We start from the raw sequence: 6,532 nt of genomic DNA on the forward strand, positions 1-6,532 counted from the left end.
AGCCTTCTTCAGTCTACCCAGAAGTCAAGGCAGTTCTTACCTCTCTGGCTGACGACTCTGATTCATTTTAATTTTCTAACAAGTTTTACATAGCAGGAGTAAATATTGTAATTTAATGTAAATGTAAAAACTGAACCTTTCCATTGAAAAGAAAAATTTTCCCCATGTCCAATGCAATACTAATTTAATGTCAATAAAATCAATTGGCTACATCTCTAGGTATGATTTGCCATAACTTGCATACATATTAAATTTGAAATTAAAATATTGAATGATAAGTGGTGAAAAATGCACAAAGGCAAATCCTTCATCAAATATACTTGTTTAAGGTTAAGTTAGATTAAAATTCCATGAACGACATGTTTATATTTCTATTAATAATAACTTTATGTTGCCTATAACATTTTTTAAAACTGTAAGAGCTAAGTTCTGCCATTCTTTCCCATCAGGATAAAAGCCATCTGGCCCCTATATATGCCATAAGTTTGATTTTGGCTGATAATATCAGACACAGCTGAGAAGATCCAGCTAGCCAACTGTCTTGTCTCTGGTAGTGGCCATTAGCTGACACTGGAGGAAGGAGAGCAGAATGCTCCCAAAGCATTTTCCATTCTGAACCTTCAAGACCTGCTGAGTCACAGATGGTGTAATTACACTGAATATTGTTCACCTTTTTTTTTTGCTGTCATTTTTTATTGACTTTCTAACCTAGGCAAGCTTTAGACATGAATAAAGTCATGGGAAAATAAATTTTAATCATGTGTAATAAGCCTTTTCCTTATTTTAAACATTCTACATTTGTTGCCCTGTTTCTGTAACTGGAGGCATATAAAAAGCACCCTGCTCACTTGTAGCTGACTCTGCACACAGTGAAAAATGAGTTAGCTCACAATAATATCATGTCAGTACAATTACTCCATGCTGCTTCAGTATTTTGTGATTTACTCTAAATCCACATGGTTTCCTTAAGTAATACGTATTGAATTACCATGATTCATTTCTGGGTTTTGTTATCTTCCTCTGTTCTCCAAACCAAATCCTTGCCAATATTCCAGATTCTTTTATTAAATATATTTTTACATTACACAGGATAAGAAGGGCCCTTAGAGTTTCATACACTAAGCAGGTGGCCTTAATTGACACAGCATGCCTGTCTTACACAGTAAGCTTAATATCTCATGCAATGTTTTAGTTTGCTCTTTGCTTCTATAATGTGTGAAATGTACATTTGGTTAGGGCATGGAAAGCCAATGTGTGTGGAGATGAAAGCGCAAGGTCCTTTTACAAATGTCTAACTTGGCAGAAGTACCCTTTCTGCTGTTTTTATGTCTCCTCCACCAAATATCCTACATCCCAATCTGTATGAACAGAAGCTTTTCCCGTGGAATGGAAGCACTCACTTCAAGTTAATTGGATGGGGTTTGTTTTCTTTGCTTTACAGGTTGATTTGGATTAGCAAACTGCAGGGATGTGAAATAACAACTGTCTCTTGCATCACAGCACGCAAGAAGAAGGACAGAATCACTAGGCCTCACAGGTGCGCTGAAGAGTTTGCTTTCACAAATGTTATCAGTATTTGCTCTTTTCTCGAGGACCTTGCAGCCATTTTCTGTTTGCTGCAGTTGTCTGAAACAGGAGTGGTTTCCCTCAAAGTCCCAAAGCCAGAACGGATTTGTATCAAAACCTGAGCTATTTAGATTTACCCTCTAGAGGCCTACAGTACTACAAGGAATTACTGCTCTAGTTTGACAGCAGCCTGTGCTCACCTTTTCATCCGTCTTTCTCTGTTTACCCTTCCAATCAAACAAAAGAACAGTGGAGTTGGGCTGCTTGAACAGACTTGGCTAGCACAGCATTTTCCTTCAAATGAGCATCCTCATATAATCACCTTAATCAACAAGTAGCTACAAGGGGTTCTGAGTCAATGCTACTCATCATCTCAGTTTTCCTTAGGCCCATGCATGTTCTTAGCATTTACACTTCCATACACTGACAGTAGTCAGAAACAGAGTGGCACACATTTTACAGTGGCCAGCCTAATCCTTTCCTACAAACTGCTGCTGTAATTGAAGTGCCATCACATAAGGCTCTGATGTGCTCTATACCTTTCCAAATTTGAAGAAATCTGGAAAACAGGATGGAGCCTTCTGCTCATAGACTCAGTGAATTAGCAGGTTTCAAATAAAATAATAAAATAATAACTTAGCAGAATATATCATCCCTGAGGTATGTCTAAAGGACATCTTGATTTCATGCTTTTCTTTAGTTATGACACTTTCTCAGCACTATTCTTGCAGAAGCAGCAGGAAAAAAGACTATAATGACTGGGTCAAATGCTGAAGAAAGAGCTTACAACCTTTTTTACTGAAATCTTGTGGTGCGCACACTCAGCATGATGAAAACCATTGAATTTTCTCCGAGTAACTGGTGTTTTCATTACTGCACTTCTATAGCAGAGCTCTCCATCTCTACCTTCATACATGACAAGTGTCCCATTTTCAGCTATAAATTCTCACTTTTTAAAACTGTTTTTGGCTGTCACGTACTTGTTTGTTTTGTTTACCCATGCACGTTGATGCAGCTGAGGCAGATAATGGCAACACTTCCTGCACAAGGGTGGTTGGTGGGATGCTGCATTTGGAGCAGGCTGAGAACTAAACTGAGCACTATTTAATCTATTCAATTTGAGGTGCAGGGTGTGGCTAGCTGTTCAGTCTTCTGGCTGTTAACACTGTACTAAAGATAGCTTCAAAGCAAAGTAAAACCTCATGGCATACTCTATGCAGTCTTCATGTAATGTAAATTGAAAAGAACTGTTTAGGTATTCATACAGTGGTACTTCCTTGTTGTATTAAACATCAGAGCCCTTTTTAATATATGACATTCTGATGCATAAGTGTCAAACAAATAAATCCCTTAAAACACAAATTATTATAATCACTTTAGATGCCACTTTTTCTTCTTTCAAAAATAAATGGTGCATCAAATAGATTTTGGGGGACAAAAATAAATGAAGTGAGAGGCCTGAAGTCCTGATCTCCTCCAATACCTCAGCTCCAATGTTGAAGCCAGATTTTCAAGTGGCTAAACTGGGCTCCAGCATAGTGTTACTGCCCAATGAATGGCCAATATGCTAAGAGACCTATGTAATTGTCTCTTTGAGAGAAAGAGAGACAATTCCAGGTTTCCTGGCATAAATATTCTCATTGATTTTGGGACATAGGTTTGTGAATCCCAATACAATGAGATGAGCATTTTTGATCTTGCTTTCTTCTTTATATGTCCTGCTAAGTAGAGAGATCTGACATGAAAAACTAGCCTCAAATAGTCTGTGTGAATTTCTTATATGGAATAATAACAACAGTAATAACAACAACAAGAACAACAACGACAACGACAATAATATAGAGGACTCTGGTAACTCTGTTAAATAACCTGATAGGATTTTCAGTGGCACACATCATAGAAAGAAGATGATTCACACGGCACACATGAATGCTTGTCATCCTCAGGGGCAAACTACAGCAAGTCTTATTAATGATTCATAGGGTGGAGTTTCCTGGTAGAGCTGCATGTTCCAGCTTAGCAGACTGGCATTAACATTACCAGTAGATTCAAATAAACATCAAATAAATGCTGTGCTTACTCAGTCCCAGACAAAAATGCCAAAGGGATAACAGTTAAACACATGGCACAAATAAGGGAAGGAAGAATTAAAAACACTAGTAGCAAAAATTAAGGGATCTCAGCTATATGTTCACCACAAACAATATATACTAGTGGTATTTTTACACTTGTTAGTACAGTTACAGCTTGTCAGAAACACCAGGAATATATCAGGGCACAATATATTAGGAACATAAATATATATATATATATATAGTAACACAAATATTAGGGCAAAACAGGCCAATCTCACAATTTATTTTATATTGATGGGTTTGATGACCTCCTTGCAAAATGCCAGCTGGTTTCCAGTATAACCCTGCCTGCTGTTCTGGCAGACTTCTGGGGTATCATGAACTCACATTTCCTAATCAGGTATGCCAAGCAGATTTGCTTTAGAAAAGGAGCCCCTCCTGTCCAAGGACATGAGCTATAGGAACAAGCCACAGAACTGATTTCCAGGGGTCCTGCTATCCTGGAGTAGAGAGCCTGGAGTGGATGCTTTTACCAGGGCACCCCTCTGGGGTTTGAGCTGGGCTGGTAGCACAGCAGGGGTTCACTCCAGAACTTACCATAAATCTCCCAGGGCTACTGCTCTCCTGGCCTCTGTTAGATCATGACTTGAGCTCCAGGAGGCTCTCAGGGCTGTTTCTGGCCCCAAGTTTCTCAGACCAGCTCTTTCATATTTCAAGAGTTTTTTGTTTTCTGAAGGAGGAAAAGGTGGAATAAGAAAGAGAGAGAAAGAAATCAAGCTGCTCTTAAATTAAAACATTTTTTAAATTCCTTTCTGTATAAAATGTCAGGATTTTACCATTCACATACCAGCCCAGACTGAAAGCTTTTAAAAATACCAAAGTATCCCACACATCTCCAAACCAAGTATTTGACCTGCTTCAGTTATAGTCACATGGTATCACCATAATAAAAAAGGTCTGTTGTAGAGGGATCTTCTATCTTTTCCATCTGTCTGTATTTATTCAAAATGGAACATTCATTCAATTTCACATTTTTTCATAATAAAACATATCACCATTGTGTGAATTAGTGACATTATGATGAGGGATATTCTGCTTTTAAAAGATTGATAGCTCAGGAGACCGGCAGACAAAAAGACAGAAGAGCAGAATGCTCCCTGCTCTGAAGTTTACAGCAAAAGCATGTAACTCTACTTGTCTACTTTGAAGCCAGACTTCAAAGTAGTCATGTGTTAAAATGTACACAATATGACTATTTACCATATTAATGAGAGAATATGGCAATACTCCTCATTACAAAAAAATATTTCTGTCACTTCTTTTTCTTTTGAAGTCAGCTGTTGATTTTAAATCAAGTGGTTAATGTAAGTTTTGTCAGTCTTATTCCAAATGTATGTGGGTCACTGTGTTTGCATTAAGTGTCAGGATGGGAAGCTGCCTTCATGAAAACTATGCTTTCATGTAGTTAATTTGAAAGATATTCATTCCTCCAATACTCATGTTTCCTCATTCCATTGGAGAATGATGACATTCAAAGGTAGGTAGCCAGACATACAAAGGGAAACACTTGGAGCCCATCTATCTTGCTTGGAGGAAAACTCTGAGGCTTAATTCATTACAGTTCTTTGAAACTGTAAGATGAAGACACTATAGAATTGCAAAGTACTTTTATTATTAAGGGAGCAGGGGAGAATTTCACCTTTTAAAATTCAAAATAAAACAGTGAAAATCTTCCCCCAGGAAACTGCACTGGCTCAATCTGCTTCATTCATCATCATCTTTAACCTCAATATATACCTTAACCTCCATTTCCCAAGCTCTACTCTGCTTTTCCCCTTTCTTCATTTGAAGTTTCTCTATAAAGTCTGTATTTTTTTCTTTCCTTGGTGCATAGAAGAGTGGTAAAACTTCCCTGGCAGATGTTTGTCTAAACCTGCTCTGACAAAATTCCCAAGAGGAATCCACAGCCTCTCTAGCCAGTTTGTTCAAATTATGCTCACAATAAGAAACAGAATTAGAATGGTTTGTCTTATTCATAACCTGAACACTTTTTACTAAAAAGAACATCACTTTTTTATTCTTTTTTAAGAGAATCACGAAGAATGATTTTAAAAATATCTGAAGGCTGGTTTCTAACCATACCTTTCATCTGTCAGAACTTTATAGCATGTTTTTCTTCATTTCTCTTTTCCTATGTGAACTATTCCATGACTTAAGGTTTTGGAAAAAAACAAGACAACCAAAATAAAACAAAACAGACAAACAAACAAACGATAAGAAAACCCCCATACATTTTCTTTTTACTGCTTTCTTGTAGACTCTGGATTATGTGTATTGTAAAGCTACATTTTAATGGGATTGCGGGAACTGGTCACCATTTTTCAACTGAGACCTCACTAGCATGATGTGGAGTACATCAGATTCTCCTGGTTCCGTCCCAAACTGAAATTTGCTTTGTTCACATCAGCAGCTATTTTTAAATTCATCTTTAGCTAAAGAGCTACAACCATCTGTGACTCACTGTACCTAAAATGTGTTTTTAATTCAACCTTGAAGCTGGATGATGAACAAGAATATTTATCACAGATTAGTTAATGGTAGAAGGGATCTGTGGAGGTAACCTCTTCTAAAGTGTATGCTTAGGTAATATTTTCCAGGTGTCTCTTATCCAAGTTTCAAGTATTTCCAAAGATAGAGAAATTGCCAACCTTTCTGGAACCCTCTTTCAATGTATGCCTATCTTCACTGGTGAGCTTTTTTTTTCCTCAAAACTATCTAACTGGATTTTGCGTGCTTGTAATTTGTATGCATTGCTTCTTTTTGAACAGTCCCGGCCTTACCTTGGTTCCACCTCATCACTATAGACTTCTATGGCAACAACTGGACTCTGC

This window comes from Pithys albifrons, chromosome 7, assembly GCF_047495875.1.
Source record: "Pithys albifrons albifrons isolate INPA30051 chromosome 7, PitAlb_v1, whole genome shotgun sequence".
In the NCBI taxonomy this organism is placed as follows: domain Eukaryota; kingdom Metazoa; phylum Chordata; class Aves; order Passeriformes; family Thamnophilidae; genus Pithys; species Pithys albifrons.